Here is a 25,427-nt window from a genome sequence, read left to right as displayed (position 1 = left end):
GTTCCAAAAATACTCAAGAAGCTTGACACCATCCAGGACAAAGTAGCCTGCTTGATTGACACCACATCCACAAGCATTCACTCCCTATACCACTGACATACAGGGTTACAGGGATAGGATGGGGCAGTGATGCTCTTCGGAGAGTTTGTGCGGACTTGTTGGGCCGAATGGCCAGTTTCCACACTAGAATGATTCTATGAGGTTGAAAATTCATAGTGATTGACACCAAGGGTCTCATAGTGAAATCAAGTGCCATGTCAAATTTCGAGAATCATCAAAGACACTCATGCTCATATCATAGATGTTACAGTAATAATGCTGTTATACTGTTCGGATTCCCAATAAAATTTGGTATCAGGCTGTATTGAATTATCTAGTCAGTTTAATAGTGGCAAGCAGACAAAGAGGTACTCAGAACAGCATCTTTTGGTACATGTTTCATTATAACAGTTGGAATTTATATTTGATGAACATTGTTCTCCTTTCTACTCTGGAATTTATTCTTTCATTATTCGTATAGTTCTTTTTCGGCAACTGTATATGATTTTAAAAGTTTGATTATCAGTTCAAGTGCCTTTACCAAGGGATATTGACTGCTGGTCAATCAATAAGAAATATTAAGACTTTATTCAGATATCAATATTTACAGCTGATGTTATTTAGTAGATAAATGTTACAATCTGTGTCACACTATCTTGAACCATCAGGACCATAGTCAAAGCAACTGACAAAGTAAAACCCAGCCACTTAACTTCCTGTATTAATTCAAACATTAATGTTTAATCCACATAATCCTCATGATTTAAGATTCAGTTGTGTATGCAAAGTTTGAATTACCCCACTCCAGAGTGATGGGCTAAGATACAGGAGAACTGGGAAAATGTGGGAAGCTACACTGGAATATCTGTCTGTATTTGCAGTGCCTGGTAAGCTACCTATGTTCACTTAGATTGGTTGACTATTCAACAGAGGTGAACAAGCCACTGAAGTAATCAAAGCTCCAATTTGGGGGCAATTATTCACAGTCACTGTTGTTTTACTTGGGGGTCAAGCAACCTCCCACCCTGTAGGGAAAATGCCACGTCAATGGATGCAGCATCTGTGCAACAGTCTGAGAATATTTGAAACTAAAGTCACTTGTGCCAAAACAGAGAACACAGGCAGTAGAGGTAATGCTCATGGCATAACACTCCCTCCAACCTCGGGGGACCACTAAATTATCCCTTCTGAAACTTGACATTAAATACTCGCTGAGCCCAACCTCACCTCCAATTTGAGGCTCCCTCACATTCTCCTATTTACCTCAGCAACACCTCACTTGGATCAATCTAAGAATACCTGTAGGTATGCACTGGCGAGGGTCTCCAGCAATTGCAGTGAGCTTTGCTCTGCAGGAGGAACAAAATGCAGAGCATATTGCAGACACAGTTACAATAGAGACCAGGACAGGGAGTTTAATGATTCCAGTCTGGCCCAGAATGCCAGGGATGGCCTGAGTAATAAGACTGAAATGAAAGATGCTAGAAACACTTTGCAGTTAATCAGCATCTGTCAAGAGAGAGATTAATTACATTCTAGCTTTCATCATAAGTGGAAAAATATAGAGATGTAACAAACTTTACAGAGACAGAGAGACAAGCAATAAGAGAAGGAACAAGTAAAAGCTTTGGGATCGAGTAGAAGGCAGGAGATATTAAATAACAAAAGTTATGATTGTACAAGAATAGGAAAGATTGGCTGAGAAGAAGTGCACATAGAACTAGCAGAGAAATCACCAACAGTTATCAAGAAAAAAAAAATGGACACTGAGATGATCATGGAAATTGTTGATATCTTTGTTCAATTTTAAAGGGTGTGAAGTGCCTAATCGAAAGATGAGATGCAGTTCCCTAAATTAACACTGAGCTTCACTGGAACATGTAGAGACTGAGAACAGGGAGTGCATTGTAGGTGTAAGATGCCCACAAATTCAATGTCCTGCTCCTAGACCAAGTAGAAATGTTCTGTATGGAGTGGCTTAATCTGAGCTGGATTCAACACCACTCCACACCCCCATTAACCCAACCCAAGTGTCAAGGAAACTGTGTTTTGAGTGCTCAAAATACTGTGTCAAATTGAAAGAGGTGCAAGTAAATCACTCCTTTACCTGGAAGGAGTGTTTCGGACACTGGGTGGTGAGAAACAATGAGGGAAAAGATAGAAGTTATATTCCTGTGCCTATATTGGAAGGAGCCATCAATCAACTATCTGGCAAGGAAGTGATTTCCATGAGAAATATAATGGTTAATTTCATTTGGAAGTAATTAATATTCGCTCTTTCAGATGTCAACCATTTTGTTCAGTATGAGCTTTAGAAGTGTAGACTAACCATAATTAATCATTATTTTCACTTACCCTTGTTATGTGCTGATCTATAATTTAAGATACATTTAGAAGCTCCAGCTGTAATTCATTCACATCATTGCCACGAGGAGAGGAATAGCAGCAAAATTTTCATTTATGCATCACAGCAAAGTGCAAACAGTGGAACTTCCTTAATTTGTCAATGTAATTTTGTCTTTGGCTTGACAATGCTTGCAAAACCAGTTCAGAGGCAGAGAAGCAAAGAACCTCTGCTGATAGGTAGTTTGTGAGCACCTCTGGGATTTGACACTGTAAAACATTGAACATAATAGTTATTGTTTTCATAATTCAAAAGGCTCACCAGAAGAACCTCTATCTTCACTTCTGTCAAGGTTAGGGAAGGCTCTTCGTGTGTTGTTTGCAGAGATTATTAGTAATACTACATTTTTCAACTGAAGGATAAAGGGGAAGTCATTCCAATCAGCAGGGAGAGTGGTCATCATTCACCCGAATTACATTGGCTGGGCAAACTGAGTAATGGATCTCAACCTATTTATGAGGTCTTTTCTCCTTCTCACTGAAGAGCTCAATATTTCAAGACTTGATTTAGAGGCCTTTGAAAGATCACAATGAACCAATATGCAGAGAGACAATGAGCCCTATCAGTGCTGTCATTTTTCATGCTATCATATTTTGTTGCTATTGTACTGGTGAATAGTTAATTTTTTTTAATTACTCGGAGCATAGCAATAGATGTACCTAAAAATAAAACAAATCTGGACGGAAACGAAAATGTTTGATCCCCAACAGTCTAACAGCAAATGTGTTGATTTCCTCTGCAAATGTTCAGATTTGCATCAAAAATCCAAATGGATCTACATTGATGTGTCTCCTATACCTTATTTTTCAAGGGGCTTTTTATAGGATTTAAGCTGTTCAATATATTTGTGAAAACACTTGAGCAGGCTGCAAAATTGAACCTTCTCCCACCAGTTTTTGCACAGCAAATGAGCACTAAGTGGCTGGAATTTAAGCCAAAATGCTTAGGCCATAATGTATTGTCTTGGCACTGGCAGCCAAATTTGAAATCAGCTACATTAAATGCCCAGGCACCCTGTTGAAAAGACATTGTTGGCCATTTTTTATGCAAACTCGATGGTAGCCTTGGTTCAGTTGTAGCAGATCTTGCTTCTGTATTAGGAGGTTGTTCAATTCCTACTCAACAGCCCTAAAGTGCATAACCCAGATTGACACTTTATTGCAATATCAAAGCAGTGTTCCCTTGTCTTTTGGAAGATGGTAAAGCAAGGCCTCACTAAGTCTGTAAGTTGAACAATCAGGATCCCATACTGTTAGTTGAAGAGTCTAATTTTCTTGGTGTCCTAGCCAACTTTACCTTGAAACCGATATAATCAAAATGACCAACATTTAGTCATTATCTCACTGTATGTGCAACTGTTCTGTTTTTGAATTAGCTACTGTATTTTCTTCATTACAACAGTAGAAGAAAAGCATAGAGGAAATGTGTGATCCAAGCTAGGTGTTTATGTCAATGGGCATCATTTAATTTTAAACTTGACACAGGGTGAGTGTTCTAATATTATTACAAAATATTCCATGGCTGAAGAAACACTGTTTGCAACCTAAAACAGTACAATTACATGATGCAGGAGGAATAACCCTCAAGATTAAAGGTACGCTCTGAGCAACTCTGTATCACAAAGAGGTGTCAGATAGTTGAGAACTGTAAGAAGGATGACATTCAAGAATTCACACACACGTTTTGCCCTCAATCTTCTTCAAAAGCTAAAAGAGGTTAGCCAACAAGAGATGAAGAGCTTCGTTGAACTGGAGTTCCTTAATTGTTTACAGGATCAAAGAAATTCAGTACTGATTATAGTATATTAAAGAAAGATGCAATCCATTGTATCTTTAAACACCCAGGAATATTCTCCATCCTTTAATGAAATAAGTTCAGAAGCAACGTCTGGCCTTGTCCACCCCAGTCCAACACCAGCACCAACACCACATCATCTCTAATAAAATTTCTATATCCAGGATTAGCCCAGTGAACATTCTGCAGACTGCTTCCAATGCCATGATACTGCATCTTTCTTTGGAGAAAGAAGATAAAACAGTTCACAGTATTCCAGGTATGGCCTGAGTAGTGCCTTGTATAGGTTTAGCAAGACCTCCCTATTTTTAACAGTCCTACAGTCATTTGCTTCAATCATCACTGAGGAAGGGTCACCAGACCCAAAACGTTAACTTTGTTTTATCCTTCACAGATGCTGCCAGACTTGCTGAGCTTTTCCAGCAACTTTGATTTTGTTCCTGATTTACAGCATCCACAGTTCTTTTGTTTTTTTTTTACCTTTGAGTAAAGAAGTTTCTCCACACCTCTCACTCCTAGCTCTCTTACTGACAATCTTGAAATTGTGACTCCTGGTTATTCTCATACCAACTAGTGGAAATGAATATCCTTTGTTGCCCTGTCAAAATTGTTCATAATTTGAATCCCTCAATAAGGTAATCTCTTAATCTTCTCTGCTCCAAGGCGATTAAGCACAATCTCTAATCTTTCCTTGTATCTAAAAGCCTTCATTCCTGGTATCACTCTAGTAAAACTACTTCTATTAGTTAACCAAACTTCCATCTATGCTAATATACTACCCCCAACAACATAGTATTTTATCTTATTACACAGCCTCATATGCAGTACCTTATCAAATGCCTTTGGAAAAACAAACATATTTCAGCTGCTAGTTCCCCGTTATCTATCCTGTTTGTTACCTCTCCAAAAAATGCTCCTTACCTGAGGAAGGATGATCTGACTATGGAGGGAGTGCAACGAAGATTTGCCAGACTGAATCCTGGCATGGCACGACTGATGCATCGAGAGACTGGATAGGTTAGGACTATATTCACTGGTATTTAGAAGGATGAGGGGGAATCTCATAGAGACCTATAAAATTCTAACAAGATCAGATGGGGTAAATGCAGGAAGGATGTTTCCCATGACCTGGGAATCCAGAACCAGGAGTCACAGTCTAAGGATACGAGTTAGGGCAAATAGGACTGAAATGAAGAGAAATTTCTTCACTTAGAGAGTGGTAAGTGTGTGAAATTCTCTGCCAAACGAAACAGTTGAGGCCAAAACATTAAATTTTTCAAGATAGATATACTTCTCAGGACTAAAGGGGACAAAGAGTATGAGGTGAAAGTGGAAACAGGCTACTGAGAATGATCAGCCATGATCATATTGAACGGTAGAGCAGCTCGAGGGTTGATTGGCCTGCTTCTGCTCCTATTTTCTGTCTCTCTATGTAGTCAATCCATGGAATTCTTTACTGCAGAAGTCTGTAGAGGCTAGGTTGTTAAGTATATTCAAGGCTGAGATAGACAGATTTTTAAACAGTTAGGATGATAGTAAGAAGTGAAGTTTTGGTTTGTCAAATCAGCATAGAATAAGGAAAGTGCATTTAAGGATTATCAGATTATTGAATAGAGGAACAGGATCAATGGGCTGAATGGCCTATTTTCTGCTCCTGCACCTTATTATCACTCCCATCCCACCCTTTCCCCCATAAAGAGCTTTTACAAGCTGGCTGGGTCTTGCACATGTTTGCTAGCTATCTCTCAGCCAGAATCTGGTCTGCACAATCCTGATCTATTTTTCTAAGATTTCAGATTTTATTGAAAGCTGTGAGGATTTTCAGTCCCGAAGTCTATTAGAAACATTCATCTGGCACTAAGACTAACTTTAAATATTTAAATGGTTATGGAGAAAGGCTCAAGGGACTAATTTAATTATGTTTCAGAAAAGAAGAATATGGTGATAAGACTTAGCTGTTCAAATGCATAGATAAGTTTTAAAGTCCTAAAGCTTGTTATGTAGAACAGTCAGTATGGGGCCAAGTACAAATTTTACAATTCTTAAGCAAGATCAGAGTTTGGAAACACTTATCTTTCTTCCACACAGGGTAGTGGACAATTTTCCAAGAATGGTTGGTATAAAATTATATCAGAATCGATAAGGGGGATTCAGGGGACATAGCATGCTCAAATACAAAGGCTTTTGATAGCGTTTTGTCAGCAAAATTAAAGCAAATGGGATATAAGTGACTTGGATTAAGAATCAGCAATAGATACACAGTAGGAATAAACAGATCATTCTCATCTTGGGAGGCCATGGCTGGTAGGTTTCCTCAAGGATCAGTACTTCAGGGTTCCACCTGTTCACAATATATATCAGTTATTTGGATTGGGAACCAAACATAATATTTCCATGTTTAGTGATGGTAATGCCATTGAATCTCAAGGGGTGACGGTTAGATTATTTCTTCTTTCAGATGGCATTGCCTGGCATTTGCTTGACACAATGTTACTTGCCACTTTTCAGCACACACCTTGGTATGATCAGGGTCTTGCTGCAGAACTGTGTGCAGTTTCACTCCCCATACATTTGGAAAGATATTTTTATCATAAAGGGAGTGCAACAAAGGGTCGCCATTGACTTGCTCCCAGGATGGCGGGACTGTCCTATGTAAAAGTATCAGATAAATTTGGTCTCTATTCTCTAGAGCATGAGAGGTGATCTCTGTGAAACCTACAAAATACTTCAAGGGATAGAAAGGTTGATGTTTTCCCTGGTTGGAGGGATTAGAAACAAGGCACACAATTTCAAAATAATGGAGAAGCCACATTAAACCAAGTTGAGGGAAACGTCTTTAATCAGAGGGTTATGAAATTTTGGAATTCACTACTTTAGAGGGACGTGAAAGCTGAGCCTTTGAGTGCGTTCAAGGTAGTGATTGACAGATTTCTAAATACCAGTGACATGAAAGGATGCTGTGGGAAAAAGGTACTCCTCATCTCAGATTGTCCCTTCACTCTGAGGCTATGCCCTCGGTCCTAGTCTCTCCTACTATTGGAAACATTTTCTCCACATCTAGGCCTCTATCTAGGCCTCTCAGTATTCTGTAAGTTTCAATCAGATGCCTCCTCAACTTTTCAGTTCCATCGAGGACAGATCCAGAGCCCTTAACTGCTCATCATAAGACAAGACCTTCATCTTGGAATCATCCTTGTAAACCTCCTCTCCAAGGCCAGCACATCCTTCCTTAAATATGGGGCCCAAAATGTTCCAAATGCAGTCAGACCAGAGCTTTATACAGATTCAGCAGTACATCTCTGCTCTTGTATTCTAGCCCTCTTGAGAAGAATGCTAACATTGCATTTGCCTTCCTAACTGCCAACCGAACCTGAATATTAATTATAAGTGAGTCCTGTATTAGAACTCCAAAATCCCTTTTTCCCCATTTAGAAACTAGTTTCCACCTCTTTTCTTCGAACTAAAGTGCGTAACCTCACACTTTCCCAAATTGTATTCCATTTCCTACTTCTTTGCCCATTTTCCTAGCCTATTCAAATCCTTCTGCACCTTCCCAATTCCTCAATACTTTCTGTACCTCCATCTGTCTTTGTGCCATCTGCAAATGTGACACTCAGCTCCTTCATCAAGATGATTAATGCATAACATGAATAATTGTGATCCCAACACTGACCCCTGCAGAACTCCACTAGGCACTGGCTGCTATCCTGAAAAAGACCTCTTTATCCCCATTCTCAGTCTTCTTCCAGTCAGCCAGTTGTCTATTCATGCCAGTACCTTGTCCCTAATACTGAGGGCTCTTACCTTATTTTCTACCCTTCTGTGTGGTACTTCGTCAAAGGCCTTCTGGAAATCTAAATAGATTGTTCCACTGGCTCTCTTTTGTCGAACTTACTTATTACCTCCTCAAATTCTAACAGATTTATCAGACATGAGTTCCCCTTGTTGAAGCCATGCTGACTCAGCTCTATTTTACCATGGACTTCCAAATACTCTGCAATCTCATGGGTTGTAAAATCTTACCAACAACTGAGGTGAGGCTAGAGATAACAAGGTGTAGAGCTGGATGAACACAGCAGGCCAAGCAGCATCAGAGGAACAGGAAAGCTGACATTTCGGGTCTGGACCCTTCTTCAGCTGAGGCTAACCAGCTTATAGTTTCCTGTCTTCTGCCTCCCTTCCTTCTTAAACTGGGAGATTTAATCAATTTAGGTAGAATTTAACTTTGCATGATCCACCAGTGAACAGCACCAGTTACTGGCTCATTCATTTAAAATGAGCTTCCAAACCAAAATGAATGATTCAAAGATAGTAGGAACTGCAGATGCTGGAGAATCTGAGACAACAAGGTGCAGGGCTGGATGAACACAGCAGGCCAAGCAGCATCATAGGAGCAGAGAGGCTGACGTTTCGGGCCTAGACCCTTCATCTGCAGCTTACTGAATTTGGAGCAGTGCAACGACAGGTAACCTAGATGCTGTTAGCCTAGCAGCAATCTAGTTTCTGTCTGGGAGGGGTTAGCAATTGTAGAGATACAGAAGGTTAGAGTGGTGACAAGCTAACTTTTTTTTCTTGAATGTCAAGAAATTCTTTCCACTTGGCAGCTTAAACAAAACAAGTTGCCAGACACAAGCTTCATTTTCAGGCTTACAACTTGGATAGGAATTTATCTTCCATTGCTAAAACTGAGTTCTGACGTATATTAGCATATAATTTTTATGAAGAGATTTCCAATATGATTGCCAAATATTTGCAGGAGTGCCTTGGCACAACTAGACTTTTTGGATTGTGTTAAGGACAATTTTTAGGATGTCAAAGCAACTTTTCTGATCTTTGTTTCTGGAGTTTATTGGGCCTGGGTTGAGACTTTACACTTAGCCCTGCCAGCATAGGTGAGTTTAGTAAGCAGAGAGTCATACCATCCCATCACAGTTTGTTGGAGCTGTAGTATATTGCAGAACCTTTTTCTCCATTTGTGAGCATTGCAGTCTGGTTAATTTTACTTGGCATACTTGCATTTGATATAGATGAATGAAGGAATTAATTTTAATGAAAAATAATACAATAAAATAAGCAATATCAATACAACAATCATTGTCAATTCAAGAAATTAAACCAACCTTTCCCATTTATTTAGTTTGTTTTATCCTCCCCTCCTGAAAGTGTTAGCTTATGATGGGGTATGTCTTCAGTTTTTACAATTTTCTTTACACAGAGAGTACTTCATATGTGGAATGAACTTCCAGAGGAAGTAAGGATGCAGGCATCGTTACAACATGTAAAATATATTTAGATAAGTACATGAATAAGAAATGTTTAGAGGGATATAGGCCAAATGCAGGCACGTGGGATATTTGGTTTAGTTTGGGATTATGGTCAGCATGGACTGGGTGGACCAAAGGGTCTGTTTCCATGCTTTATGACTCTATGACTCTACATGTGTCAGATATCTTGAAGGCAACCTGACTGACCATTTTTCATACGTAAATCTAGACCCTGGTTGGCAATAAGACTTATCCTTAGACCAGGAACATTAATATTAGTGCATGCGTTCCCACTCTGGCCAAAGTAAGTTGATTTGGCACACTTGCTCCATCCTTGCTTGACATGCCCACAGTAGCCTGGATCCAATGCTCTAAAATTCCCTCCATAAACATTTCTGCCTCTACATAAACTTGCCTTTGAGATACTCCATTAAATAGTATTACATAGAACGAGTGTTTAGTTACCTGTCTTAATGTCCCTTCTTTGGATCCCAAGAACCACCTTAATTTTTGGTTTCCTTCAATAAAGACACTAAACAATTCAAATGGTTCATTGATCTCAAGTCTGAAACAATTTGATCAATTTCCCAGTAGGTAGTGCACCTTCCAAGTCATAATGGTGATTGCTTAGACCTTTAAACTTGCATTTTGAAACAATAAATACATAATATTTTGCATTTTGTGAAATTCAATTTTTTGCCATGTATGTTATCATTTGGAAATATTTATTGGTTTTGAAATGTTTTGTGCACAGTTCCTGATAAAACAACTTACAGTGATAAATTAAGTTTTCTTTTAAAAGGGATAGTGAAACTCAAAATATCTATGTATAGCTGCCATTTCTCTAATTTTAAGCCCAACAATTTCAAATGGCAGGATATAGAATAATTGAGGTTTAGCTGTTCAAATACAGTCTCCAATGTTATTATGCATGGGCATAAAATCACTTTACCTGAGTGCCCCCTTGAAATACTTTCACAGTATTCATACAAGCTCAAGAGACCATGTTAAATAAGGTCATTGCTGCAATAATAACACAGATGCTATTTCTTTCCAGAGGTTGTCAATAATAAAAAAAGAATTATTTATTTTGTAATTATGATTAAACATTTAACCACATATATTTACAGCACAGGAGGTGGTCATTCAGCCAATCATTCCACTTTGTAAATGTAATCCAAATCCCACTGCCCCACTCTCTCCTCATAGAAACAACAATCTAGCAAAGACTGTGAAGTAATTAACTCAGGTCTCAGCTGAAGTTATATGAATTAGATTTTTCATTTGCAGCTAATTTAGACAATGTTATAATTCATTAGAAATAATTCAGGATATGAACCAGAATGAGAGTTGGACTCTACAGTTGGCCCTAGCATCCCTGAGCTGTTCAAACTAAAGCTGACTTCTACTCCCATTATTTTCTACAGTGTAGTGGAGTCCTCCACCCAAGTTAATTTATGCAGATAGCCCTGAGAATAACGTGTCTCAGTTCAGATCAGCTAATTAATCAAGTAGCTCACTGATATCCTCAGTCTATATTCACAAATTACCTTAAGTAAGGTGCACCACTGATATGCAATTGGTTAAACTCTTTCATGGCAGTGGGGACAGGCAAAATGTGGGAGATGGTGGCATACTGGTCGTAATATTGGATTAGTAATAAACAGACAGCAAAACAAAGAAAAACAGAGATTGCTGTGACCCTTCTTCAGAGGTGGACACAAAATGTTATCTCTGCTTTCTTTCTACAAGACCAGACCTGCTAAGTTTTCTCCAGCAATTTCTGTTTTCTGAATTCAAATGGCAACTGGTGGTACTTAACCTTTTTTCATGGGATGTGGGCATCACTGCAGGTCAGCATTTGTTGCCCATTCCTAATTGCACAGAGGGCAGTTAAGACTCAACCATGTTGTTGTGGGTCTGTTGTCACATGTAGTCCAGACTAGGTAAGAATGGAAGATTTCCTTCCCTAAAGGACATTAGTGAATCAGATGGTCCTTTATAACAATCAACAGTAGTCACCATTTAGCCATCTTTATATTCCAAATTTTTGTTGAATTCAAATTTCACTGTCTGTCCTAATGGGAATTGAACCCATTGCCAAGAACTTTAACCTGAGCTTCTGGACTGTTGATCTAATGACATTGCTAATACACCACCATCTCCCCTTAAATTCAATTGATAAATCTGGAAAATGAAGCTGCTCTGTGCAATGGTGAATGTGAAATTATCATCGATTGTCAAAAAAACCAATTGGCTTCACTAATAACCTTTAAGAAAGGAAATCCACCATTCTCCATGGTAATATGGTTGACTCTTAGCTGCTCTCTGAAATTGGCTGAGCAAGCCACTCCATTCCAGGGAAAATAGCAATGGATAACATTGCAAGCAACACCCACATCATATAAAAACATTATAAGAAAATGTTTATCCAATATGCAAAAGTGGTAGCATAAGAAAATACTTGAGTGATACTGTGATCAGGAAGTCAAATTTCGTAATATCATCAGAAAATTTGCAAAAAAGCTGCTGTGACAATTTACAGCTGCTGCTATAACCAAATGATGTCACTTGCCCATTTTGTCATGTTGAAATACTCAAAATAATCACAATGTGCCATTGTACAGTGCAAATAATTATTAGGCCGCAATTGTTGAAAAAAAAACAATGGACCAGTTTTTGTTGTAGCAGCACACCTGTTTGATTGTCCTGTCCTGTTCACGTGTTTCGATATTTTACATAGCAGGTGGTTCAAGAGTAAGTTAATAAAATTGCAGTAAGAGTAACAGAGCCTTTGAACCTGGGTAAATAGGATAAGGAACAATGCATCTCCTTAATAAACTAGCAGGTTGAAGGTGTGAGAACAAAACAATGAACAGAGGAGGAAGTATAAATTTGAGTCGGTGAATTTAACACCAGAGATGGAAAGAAAAAAATGAGAAAAGGAATGAAAGTCTGATGAGTTAAGAATTTGAGAAGAAAAGGTACAGAATGGAGGAGTAAATAAGATTGTTTTTAATTTTTATCTCTAATTTTTTGGAATCTTTAAATATAATTTAGACCCTGAGTAATAAGACTCCACTCTTTTAATTGTACTTTTTCAGTAATTATCATATCACTAACAGATTACCTGTAGTTGGAGTGACTAGATTTTACTTTCAATGGCAAGCTGACTTCAAATTTATTTGCAAGCACAGTAACATTACACCATTCATTGAATTTCAATGTTGAGACCAATTGATGAAGCTGTATCAATGCAATATGGGGTGGCATAGTGGCTTAGTGGTCAGCGCTGCTGCCTCTCAGCACCAGGAACCCAGGTTCAGTTCCCCCCTTCGGCAACTGTCACATTCTCCCTGTGTCTGCACACGTTTCTGCCAGGGTGCTCCAGTTTCCTCCCACAGTCCAAAAATGGGCAGATTGGCCATGTTAAATTGCACATAGTGTTCAGGGATATAGGTTAGGTGTATTAGCCATGGGAAATGTAGGGTTACAGGGGAAAGATCTGAGCAGGATGGTCTTCAGTGGGTCAGTGTGAAGTTGTTGGGCCAAATGGTCCGTTTCCACACTGTATGGATTCTATGGACAGCGATTTTTGGAAACTGGCATTTAACCTTTGCCTGATGGTACAGTACCACTAAAATACCATAAGATCATAAGATATAGAGGCAGAAATTAGGCCATTCAGTCCATCGGATCAGCTCTGCCATTCAATCATGGCTGATAAGTTTCTCAACCCCATTCTCCCGCTTTGTTCCTGTAATCCTTGATCCCCTTGACAATCAAGAACCTTTCTATCTCCGTCTTAAATATACTCAATGACCTGGCTTCCACAGCCTACTGTGGCAGTGAATTCCTTAGATTCACCATTCTCTGGCTGAAGAAGTTTCTCCTTATCTCCATTCTAAAAGGTCTTCCCTTTACTCTAAGGCTGTGCCCTCCGGTCCTAGTCTCTCCTACCAATGGAAACATCTTCCCGACATCCATTCTGTCCAGGCCATTCAGTATTCTGTAAGTTTCAATTAGATCCCCCCTCATCCTTCTAAACTCCATCAAGTATAGACCCAGAGTCCTCAAACATTCCTCATATGTTAAGCTTTTCATTCCTGGGACCATTCTTGTGAACCTCCTCTGAACCCGCTCCAGGGCCAGTACATCTTTCCTGAGATATTGGACCCAAAACTGCACACAATGCTGGTGAACACCATAAGGCACACTGTCATTTTGACTGAAATATATGGACAAATAATGGTTCTTGCTGTTATTAATCTATACCCAGTGATTTATGCTGAAAAAGATTCACAATGGGCTCCGATTCTTTACAAATTGATGAAATATTCATGTCACTTCTCATTTTGCCCTGCCAAAACTGCTGAAGTTACTTTATCGTAATGAAAATGTACATTGAAGTTAATAGTGATCACAAAATTTCAGAATTTAAAACAAATAAGGTAAATTATTCTTGCCACAGCTGCCTAGGATAGTAATTCATGTTGTAAGGCATGATTTACGGTTCTCAAGTGGCCATTAGCCTTGGAGGATAGGTGAAGCTGCAGAGTCTCACGCCAGTAAGTACTGAATAGTTTTTGGAAGTTTTCTTTAAAGCATTCTTTGTAAATGTACAACCATGTTCCTGTTTGTGTCATATGGCAGTAAATTGCAGCATGCAAAAATATTACAGCTTCAGAAGGAAACATTTTTTCAGATGATTATATATAATTTATCAGTAATTTGAGATATGATATATGGTAAAAACATGTTAGAACATAAGAGGACCAGGCTCTGCTCCACCACACAAAAATATTAAGCCCTTTGGTAGAAAGAATAGAGGCATAGATTATTTTCTAAATGGGAGAAGGTATCGGAAATCTGAAACATAAAGATACTTGTTAGTCCTCGTTCAGAATTCTTTTAGACTTAACATGTAGGTTCATTTGGCAGTTAGAAAGGCAAATGCAATGTTCGCATTCATTTCAAAAGGGTTAGAATACAATAGCAGAGATGTACTGTTGAGGCTGTATAAGGCTGTAGTCAGACCAACATTTGAAATGTTGTGAGCAGTTTTACATCCCATGTCTAAGGATGGATGTGCTGGCTTTGGAAAGAGTCAAGAGAAGGTTTACAGAAATAGTTTGGAGACAAAAAGCTTGACATATGAGGAGCAGTTGAGGACTTTGGGTCTGTACTCAATGGAATTTAGAAGGATGAAGGGGGAATCTGATTGAATCTTACCGGAGACTGAAAAACCTGGATAGAGTTGATATGGAGAAGATGTTTCCACTAGTAGAAGAGACCATGACCCAAGGGCACAATCTCAAAGTGAAGGCATGACTCTTCAGAACTGAGACGAGGAGGAATTTCTTTAGCCGGACGTTGGTGAATCTGTGGAACTCATTGAGACAGAAAGCTGTGGAGGCCAAGTTACTGAGTGTAAGTCAGAGATAGGTAGATTCTTGACAGTTAAGAAGATAAAAGGTTATAAGGAGCAGACAGGAGAGTGGGGTTGAGAAACATATCAGCCATGATCAAATGGTGGAGCAGACTCGATTTCTGCTGCTATATCTTTTGGTCTTATGGTCTAAACGATCTTGTACCTCAACACTGCCTTCCTGAACTATCCACATATGCTTAATTCTCTTAGTATCCACAAATCTATCAACCTCTGTCTTGAATATATGCAATGTCCACAGGTCACCTGAGGCAGAAAATTGTAAAGATTCACTATTCTGTGAGTGTAAATGTTTCTGTTCAGACCAATACTAAATGGTTGGTCATATTCAAAGACTGTAACTGAAAAACTCAGCAGGTCTGGCAGTATCTGTGAAAACAGAAACAGAGCTAACATTTTGAATCCAATATGACTCTTCTCCAGAAGCCTTCTCCAGCACTTTCTGATTTTATTGCGAATTTCAGTACCCATAGTATTTTACTTTTATTTACCTCAGAAAATTTGGTAATGTAAGGAGTTTAACAAAGTGACAAAAGAAAAAATATAATCATCTGCTGCATTCAGTCAGCAATTCAGTATAAGAGAGAAAGAAACCATTTAACATTGAAATTGTTGATAAATTTAACACTACCAAGCTATCATTTTTATTCAAATTCCATTCATTATAGGTAAAATAGAATTGGCATATACAAGACAAAAATGTAGAACACCATAAGTCAGTTTTAACACCAAATTATATTCATATAAGGTCTGTCAAGGTCACAGCTTTGACAAAATCATGTTTTCTTTCTCTGTCAGCCTAGTTTCTCTGAATGTGTGACATTAATTGTGTCTTACAAATTTCGTTGAAGTGGAGTCATAGTGTAGGTCGAGGCTATCAGTGATGATGAAACACTTTGGTACTTTGCAGTAATTTGTGCATATCTATGCAAAGTTATCCTTCAATTTGTATTCATACATGGAAATTGTCCAAGACCATTAGATAATAGTTAAATAATTTGCAACAGAAACTAGTGACTTGTGCCCCAGAGAGCAGGTAGTAGCTCTGCTTTACACTGCCGTATCTCATTAGTTCAAACACTTTTACTTCTGAGATGATCTGTTTAAAATGTAACTTTCTCTGCTTTCATTCCAGTCATTATTTGATCCTGAGCATTTCTAACCTGTATTTTTGTTTTTGCATAGCGTAGATTTCCAAACACAACCCTGAACAACTAAGTAACTGAGTCCTTCAGCTCTGAGGAAAACTGTTAATTGGATTTTGGACTTCAGTAATGTATCTAAATCATTTGATTGCTTTTGACTGTCTGTTAGGTGGCATCCTTCCTCCTTTGGCTGTATTTCAGACTCTCCTGCAACTCTGGGAGTAGTTATTGTTGATGCTAGCAATATGTTTTCGGATCTTTCAATGTGAATGGGATAGACTCCAACCTGTAATTGCCACTTTCTCAAGATGATCTTTGTTTTGGGCTTCCCATTCTGGTAACTCAGGAAAATGATGTAGCAAGCATTTAAATATCAGTCATACATTATTGACAAGCAACTTAATTCTTCCCAGTTCCATCAGGGTAAGTGGTCTCAGAGAATGCATGTTAAGAAACTGGAAATATGGTATGACATGTCTCATCTTTATCTTATTCTAAGGAGTCAAATGGCATGAGGAAGTTGAAAATTAGCCTCACTCTATTCTGCTTCCTTGCATGACACTGTAGCAAAATATCAGAGATATTTAAAATTAAAATTGTCTTGATAGTTACAAAAGTAGACAAAGAACAAAAAACAAAGAAAATTACAGCACAGGAACAGGCCCTTCGGCCCTCCAAGCCTGCGCCGATCCAGATACTCTATCTAAACCTGTCGCCTATTTTCCAAGGATCTGTATCCCTCTGCTACCGTATCATTCACGTATCTGTCTAGATACATCTTAAATGATACTATCGTACCCGCCTCTACCACCTCCGCTGGCAACGCGTTCCAGGCACCCACCACCCTCTGCGTAAAGAACTTTCCACGCGTATCTCCCTTAAACTTTTCCCCTCTCACCATGAAATCGTAACCCCTAGTAATTGAGTCCCCCACTCTGGGAAAAAGCTTCTTGCTATCCACCCATGATTGTGTAGACCTCAATCAGGTCCCCCCTCAACCTCCGTCTTTCTAATGTAAATAATCCTAATCTACTCAACCTCTCTTCATAACTAGCGCCCTCCATACCAGGCAACATCCTGGTGAACGTCCTCTGCACCCTCTCCAAAGCATCCACATCCTTTTGTTAATGTGGCGACCAGAACTGTACGCACTATTCCACATGTGGCCAAACCAAATTCCTGTACAACTGTAACATGACCTGCCAACTCTTGAACTCAATACCCCATCCGATGAATGAAAGCATGCCGTATGCCTTCTTGACCACTCTATCGACCTGCGTTGCCACCTTCAGGGTACAATGGACCTGAACACCGAGATCTCTCTGTGCATCAATTTTCCCCAGGGCTTTTCCATTTACCATATCGTTCACTCTTGAATTGGATCTTCCAAAATGCATCACCTCGCATTTGCCTGGATTGAACTCCATCTGCCATTTCTCGCCCAACTCTCCAATCTATCTATACTCTGCTGCATTCTTCGACAGTCCCCTTCACTATCTGCTACTCCACCAATCTTAGTGTCATCCGCAAACTTGCTAATCAGACCATCTATACCTTCCTCTAGATCATTTATGTATATCACAAACAACAGTGGTCCCAACACGGATCCCTGTGGAACACCACTGGTCACACTTCTTCATTTTGAGAAACTCCCTTCCACTACAACTCTCTGTCTCCTGTTGCCCAGCCAGTTCTCTATCCATCTAGCTAGTACACCCTGGACCCCATGCGACTTCACTTTCTCCATCAACCTGCCATGGGGAACCTTATCAAACGCCTTACTGAAGTCCATGTATATGACATCTACAGCCCTTTCCTCTTCTATCAACTTTGTCACTTCCTCAAAAAATTCTATCAAGTTGGTAAGACATGACCTTCCCTGCACAAAACTATGCTGCCTATCACTAATAAGTCACATCACTATAAATTGCGTGTGGGCACCTTGCTTCATATTCTGGATGATTTTCCCTTGTATTGTTATCAACAGAAACAAAATTTGTATGGAATGAGAAACAGGCTGCTCATTTTTGCAGAGCTGGATGTACAAAGAGTCATTAGTCACCATCAAATGTGGGGCTGCCTGGCATCTTGCCTCCTCAATGGCTCCTACGTGTTAATCCTATGGGCGTGGGTAACTCTGAAACGGTGAGAGGGTGAGCTGGATGAGCATTTGTGATCTCTGGTTGACACGTTTGAAATGTCATCCAGTGTGTAAGAATGCTGAGACAGAGTTTAGAGATCTGTTTCGATGACAGATCGTATCAAATGCGCATTGACTTTATAAATCCCCCAGTTCTCCACCCAACATGCACCTGGCTACATTTACCACCTAGCGCCTGGTATATGAGGTGGCCATGCCAGGTGTGGTGATACACTGCCCCGGCCTTGAAGCCAGGATGCCCTTGACCATGGGCGAAGCCCCACATCCTCCCACATGACTCATTCCTGTCCATGTTTTACCATATTCCACCTTCTCCTGAAGAATAAAGTGACTCCCCTTCTCAATTATGATGGCCCATCCCCTTCAGCCTGCAGCCACCAGTTCCCACAAAATGGTTTGTAGGTTCACAAATCTCATTCTCATGTTTGTGGCTTCCTTCCCCAATCCTTTGTCCCTTACTGTCCACATTCCCTGAGTTTCTTGAGTGAACCCATTCCCTTGAGTGACTTGAGTGGACAGCCCTGAATGAGGAAGTACCCCAATGCCTATACATATCCCCAATCATATTAGCCCTCTCCCACCTTCAGGACTGTCAGTTGGAGGCATGGGACTGTCTTTGACCCATTCCCCAGACTGCAGAGACATAGACCCCCTGATGGAGAACAGCCCAGCTCTGACTGTGAGCAGTCCTCTGGCCTGGTATGGAAGGCTGCCCTTGACCTACTGGGCCAGGACCCCCTGACCGACTAATCTTAAGCCTCCATGGATTTAAGTGAGGAGACTTTGAGAGAAGGCTGCTTGCTCACTGCACATGCGAGGAGTTTGTCACATGAGCTGCTGGCATATGATGCAGATATGAGATTGGTGTAGCAAACACTGCCATACAGTAAGACCAGCTGACCAGCAAGCAGGGCAAGGCAAGGCATGGGTACTGCAATCATTGAGGTGGGAACTAAGTGGGCAAGCACAAAGAAGCCAAGCGAATAGCCTGAGTTGCAGCCTGTTACAATCCATGAGCTGGGTTCTTGTACAGAAAGTGTCCCTGTTGCAGCCTCTCAATGCTAGTAGTTGGTGCACTCTGTAATACAGATCTATGCTCCCTAAGCATCCTGCAAGTGGATTGGAGAGGTGCCTTTATGATCCTGAATGGTAAGCAAACATTGGATGCCAATGTCCTTGGACTATGGGTATCTGTGGCTGGTTCTCTGAAATGCTGTATTGTAATGAGCAACAGGTGGGAATCTTTGCATTCAGCTGAAGTCACCAAGTACCCGCTCTGAGTTCATATCGAGAAATCTCAGCAGCTCGTTTGTTCACAGTGTGTTGTAGGATTAGAAGTTGCATATTAATGAATTGTGATGTGCAGTTAATAAGGTTGTTAAAAAACAATAATCTCCTTTAATAGGCAACTCATCACTCCATGCCTTTTTGAAGCCAGAACATAGTTAAAAGATGCCACAAGTTGTCTCTGACATCAAGATAGATCTCGCCAGACTTCTCACATGATACTGTCACAAATCTTGCTGTAGCCCTATAAAATTCCCTCTTGGTTTCAGTTACTGTACCCATTTAAACAGCAGTTAATTAGTTAATTTGTTTAATTGCTTTTCAAAAGATGGTATAGGACCAGTCTGAATCTGTGGCTTTTAGTTTAGAAAGTGCATATTTGTAATGTGTATCACCATTTCTACAAATTTTAATGTGCTATTAAGCAACATTAGCTCCAGTCCAATTCTTCACCTAGCTATCAGGATTAGAACATCCTAGATAGATTATTTTGGCTCCTTGCACTACTGCGCTACTTTTGAGTATTAAATTTCAGTCTTCCAGAACCTTCTTCCCTTTCTGTTGTCCTTCCACAAGACAGTCAGTCAGTCACCAGCTCTTGACTCTGCATAACATATTTTCCAAAGCAAAGGTAGCACTAGTGTTATATCCATTTTCAGACGAGAGAGGTCATGATGAAGAAAGAGTATCAAAGGCAAAAGCAATTTTAAAATGATATTCATTGTTTTTAATTCCAGGTCTGACTTAGCTATTTTCTTTGGCACGACACAAGTAATTAAATAGGCCTGAACTCCTCGCAAGCAGCAAGTTCCTCTGACCCAAAGGAGATTATAAAACTTAATCCCTTTCCTGTACATGCTTCCTTAAGCATTTATTTCTTTTTATATTATGTAACCCTCACAAGAGTCTTTCCAATCTTCCACAAAAAAGACTGTCAGTTTTGTCAGACAAGGCCAGATAAGAATTACTAAGCGGCTTTATTTTGCTGTCAGTAAGTGAATGTGTGCAATCATAGTTACAGCACTGCTTACGTTACTCGAGCTTCACTTCAGTCTGTCCTCACGGTCAACAAGTTAATAAAAAGGATGTTATGCTGCATTATATCTGTGTAACAATGTTTTTTCATCAGTCTTGTTGCTGACACAGGACCAGGCTGGATCTCATCCTGGCCTTGTCATTCTTGATGGTCTCAGCTTTAGTTGCATCTTCAGCAGAGTTTACCAACCTTGTTTATGTTGTTGTCAAATATGCTCAGAAAACATACAATGACTCTTTACCTAACTAAGGATGTGCCTGTTGAACCAAAGCAATTACTATCTCAGATTCACCTTCTCCTAACCTCCTTGAGCAAAGAGCCGGAAAAACAGACTCCTGTTGTTTTCAAACTAAATAGGACTCAATCATCACAAAGATCCAGTTCAGATGAATGATTAACAACTCTCCCCCACTACTCCCCCAGATGAGAAGATGAGGATGAACAAACACTGGCCTGTCTGTTCCACCATCCAGCTTTAGCTGAAAACTGGATTTTAACATTTTTGAACTCAAAGGCATCAATCATACCTGCATCCTTCCATAGAAGAACATAGCACACACAGCATCAAGCCCTTCAGCCCACCATGCCTGTGCCAACAATAATGCCAGTCTAAAATAATCCCATCTGCTTGCATTTAGTCCATATCCCTCTATTCTCTGCCTGTTCATGTGTCTGTCTAAGTGCCTCTTAAATGTTGCTGTCATATCTGCTTCTACCACTTCCACTGGCAACACATTCCAGGCACCTACCACTCTGTAAAATGCTTACCTCTCATAGCTCTTAAACTTTCCCTTGTCACCTTAAATCTATACCCTGTACTATTTGGCATTTTCACACTAGAAAAAGACTGACCATCCATGCCTCAATATTTATTACACTGTTATCAGCTTGTTCTCCAGCCTTCGATGCTCAAGTGAAAACAATCTCAAGTTTGTCCAACCTTTCCTTATAGCTACTATAGTCCAATCCAGGCATCATTCTGGTAAGCCTCTTTTGTACCCTTTCCAAAGCTTCTACATCCTTCCTGTAGAAGGATGACAGAACTGCACATATTACCACAAAAGTGGCCTAACTAAAGCTTCATACAGCTGAATCATAACTTGTCAATTTTTCTACTCAGTGCCTGAACTGATGAAAGCAAGCATGCCACTTGCCTTCTTTACCACCTTATCCATTTATGTTGCAACTTTCAGAGAGCTATGGACTTGCAAGCCAAGATTCCCCTGTATATCAATGCTCCTAAAACATCCTGCCATTTACTGCATACTTTCCTCTTGCATTTGACCTCCCAAAATGCATCACTTCACACTTGTGCAGATTAAACTCCATCTTCCATTTCCCCAGCCAAGTTTACAACTGATATATGTGATGCTTTCCTCATTGTCCACAACTCCACCATTTTTTGTGTCATCTGCCAATTTACTAATCTGACCACCTACATTTTATCCAAATCATTTATATAAATTACAAACAACAGCAGTTCCAGCACTGATCCTTGCAGAACACCACATCACAGACCTCCAGTCAGAAAAAACACCCTTCCACAACTACCCTCTATCTTATATGGCCAAATCAATTTTCTATCCAATTTGCCAATTTGCCATCCCATGTGACTTAATCTTCTGGACCAGCCCCACCATTAGGGACCTTGTCAAATCCTTCAGTAAACTCCATGCAGATAACATCTACTTCCCGACCCTCATCAATCATCCTTGTCTCTTCCTCAAATAACTCAATGAAATTTGTGAGACAAGACATCCCCTGCACAAAGCCATGCTGACAATCCCTGTTGATAAATTCATTCTTTTCAAAATGTGAGTAAATCCTGTCCCTAAGAATCTTCTCCAATAATTTTCCTGTCACTGATATAACGCTCACTGTGTTATAATTTCATGCATTATCCCTGTTCTTCTTAAACAAAATGTCAACATTGATTTTTCTGCAGTCTTCTAGGACCTCACGTGTGGCTAAAGAGAATACAAAGGTCTCTGCAAGGCCCCACCAATCTCCTTCCTTGCCTCCCTCAGTATTTTGAAATCGATCCCAACAGGCTCTGGGGACTTAACTACCTTAATGTTTTGCAAGATACCCAACACCTCCTCCTTCTTCTTATTGACTTCCTTACGATATCAGCATACCCTCCCACAACCTTGCCACCATCCACATGCATCTCCTTGGTGAGTACTGATGCACAGTATCATTAAGGACCAGAGATAGTAGGAACTGCAGATGCTGGAGAATCCGAGACAACAAGGTGCAGGGCTGGATGAACACAGCAGGCCAAGCAGCATCATAGGAGCAGAGAGGCTGACGTTTCGGGCCTAGACCCTTCATCAGAAAAGGGGGAGGGGAAGGGGGTTTTGAAATAAATAGGGAGAGAGTGGGAGGCGGATAGAAGAGGGATAGAGGAGAGGATAGGTGGAGAGGAAACAAACAGGTCGAAGAGGCGGGGATGGAGCCAGTAAAGGTGAGTGTAGGTAGGGAGTTAGGAAGGGGATAGGTCAGTCCAGGGAGGACGGACAGGTCAAGGGGGCGGGATGAGGTTGGTCGGTAGGAGATGGAGGTGAGGCTTGAGGTGGGAGGAGGGGATAGGTGGGAGGAAGAACAGGTTAGGGAGGCAGGGACGAGCTGGACTGGTTTTGGGATGCGGTAGGGGGAGGGGAGATTTTGAAACTTGTGAAATCCACATTGATACCATTGGGCTGCAGGGTCCCCAAGCGGAATATGAGTTGCTGTTCCTGCAACCTTCGGGTGGCATCGTTGTGGCACTGCAGGAGGCCCAGGATGGACATGTCGTCTGAGGAATGGGAGGGGGAGTTGAAATGGTTCGCGACTGGGAGGTGCAGTTGTTTATTGCGAACCGAGCGTAAGTGTTCTGCAAAGCGGTCCCCGAGTCTCCGCTTGGTTTCCCCGATGTAGAGGAAGCCACACCGGGTACAGCGGATGCAGTATACCACATTGGCAGATGTGCAGGTGAACATCTGCTTGATGTGGAAAGTCTTCTTGGGCCCTGGGATGGGGGTGAGGGAGGAGGTATGGGGGCAGGTGTAGCACTTCCTGTGGTTGCAGGGAAAAGTGCCGGGTGTGGTGGAGCTGGAGGGGAGTGTGGAGCGGACAAGGGAGTCACAGAGAGAGTTGTCCCTCCGGAAAGCAGATAAGGGTGGGGAGGGAAAGATGTCTTTGGTGGTGGGGTTGGATTGCAGATGGCGGAAGTGTCGGAGGATGATGCGTTGGATCCGGAGGTTGGTGGGGTGTTACGTGAGGACGAGGGGGATTCTTTTTTGGTTCTTATTGCGTGGACGGGGTGTGAGGGATGAGGTGCGGGAGATGTGGGAGACACGGTTGAGGGCGTTCTCGACCACCGAGGAGGGGAAGTTACGGTCCTTGAAAAATGAGGACAACTGAGATGTATGGGAGTGGAATGCCTCATCCTGGGGACCTACCCACTTTTTCTGGGTCCCACATAAATTTCCATCCCTCCTTTGTCCTTGAATGGACCTACCCTTTCCCAAGCGACCCTCCTGCTCCTAATATGCCCAAATATACATATAAAATACCTTGGGATTCTCCTGAATCCTACTTGCCAAGGACATTTCATGGCCCATGTTAACCCTGCAAATTCTTTGTTTAAGTTCTTTCCTGCTTCCTTTCTACTCCTCAAAGGCCTTCTCTGTTTCAGTTTGCTAAACATTACATATGTTTCCTTTTACTATTTGACTAAACTTCCAACATGTCTTGTCACCCAGGGTTTACAAATCTTGCCATCTTATTTGTCATTCTTGTAGGAAAATGCTGCTCCTGAAGTCTGATCAATTGGCCTTTAAAAGACTTACACATATCAGATGTGGATTTACCTTCAAACAGCCACCCCCAATCTAATTTATAATACTGTTGTAACTAGCCTTCCCTAAATTTAGTACCTCCCCCAAGCACCAGTCTTATCCTTATCCATCACTGTCTTAAAATTTACAGATTTGTGATGGCTAATCCCAAAGTGCTCCCCCAATGAAACTTTGATCACCTGGCCAGGCTCATTCCTCAATACAAGGTCTAGTACGGCCCCATCCCTAGTTGGAATATCGACATATTGTTTCAAGAAACCCTCCTGAATGCACCGAACAAATTCTGTTCTATCTAAGACCCTGGCACTAAGGCAGTCCCAGTAAATAATGGGGAAGTTAAAATCACCCACTGTAACACCCTTTTTACACCTTCCCATGATCTACCTACACATCTGTTCCTTTGTTTTCTGCAGACTGTTGGGAAGCCTAAAGTACAATCACATTATAGTGATTTCTTATTCCTGAGTTGCACAGGAATGAGCCCTCCAATATGTCACCTGTTAGCGCAGCTGTGACTTTCTCCTTAGCCAGTAATGCAACTCCATCAGCCCTTTTACATCCCTCTCTGTAATGCCTGAAACTTCTAAACCCTGGAATGTTAAGCTGCCAGTCTTGTCCTTCTCCCACCCAAGTTTCTGTAATAGCTGCAACGTCATAGTTCCACAGTGTGCTAATCCAGGCTCTAAGGTCAGTAAATTGCTCAAAACTCCTGAAATGCAACTGACATTTTAAAGCATAGTGGATAGAATTTCTAAATCAAGTGATTTACATCTGTGATATTAACTGAAATTTTGCCAAAAACAAAATTAATTCCAAACCATTCAGCATCCTTCATATTTACAGCAAATTGCTTTGTCATTATGCAATCAATTTTAAATAACTTAGGCCTCTTCTATAACTTTAACTGAAGCTTTAAACCTATTTTCCCACCTTTACCCATAATCATTTCATGTGTTCGCTTCTCAAATCCTTTTGAATGAAACTTAGCTACTTACAATAAAGTATC

General features: G+C 40.6%; 1 protein-coding gene across 1 annotated transcript in view; it reads left to right on the top strand.

The window, feature by feature from the left end:
• The window catches only part of LOC109930073 (GTP-binding protein Rit2-like), a 280,539-nt gene that overhangs the window by 199,104 nt on the left and 56,008 nt on the right, over window positions 1–25,427 (top strand). The window lies entirely within an intron of this gene.

The sequence above is a fragment of the Rhincodon typus genome, chromosome 1, assembly GCF_021869965.1.
Source record: "Rhincodon typus isolate 14 chromosome 1, sRhiTyp1.1, whole genome shotgun sequence".
Classification (NCBI taxonomy): Eukaryota; Metazoa; Chordata; class Chondrichthyes; order Orectolobiformes; family Rhincodontidae; genus Rhincodon; species Rhincodon typus.
The sequence above is the reverse complement of the archived record's forward strand: the minus strand, read 5'-3'. Positions and strand labels throughout refer to the sequence as shown.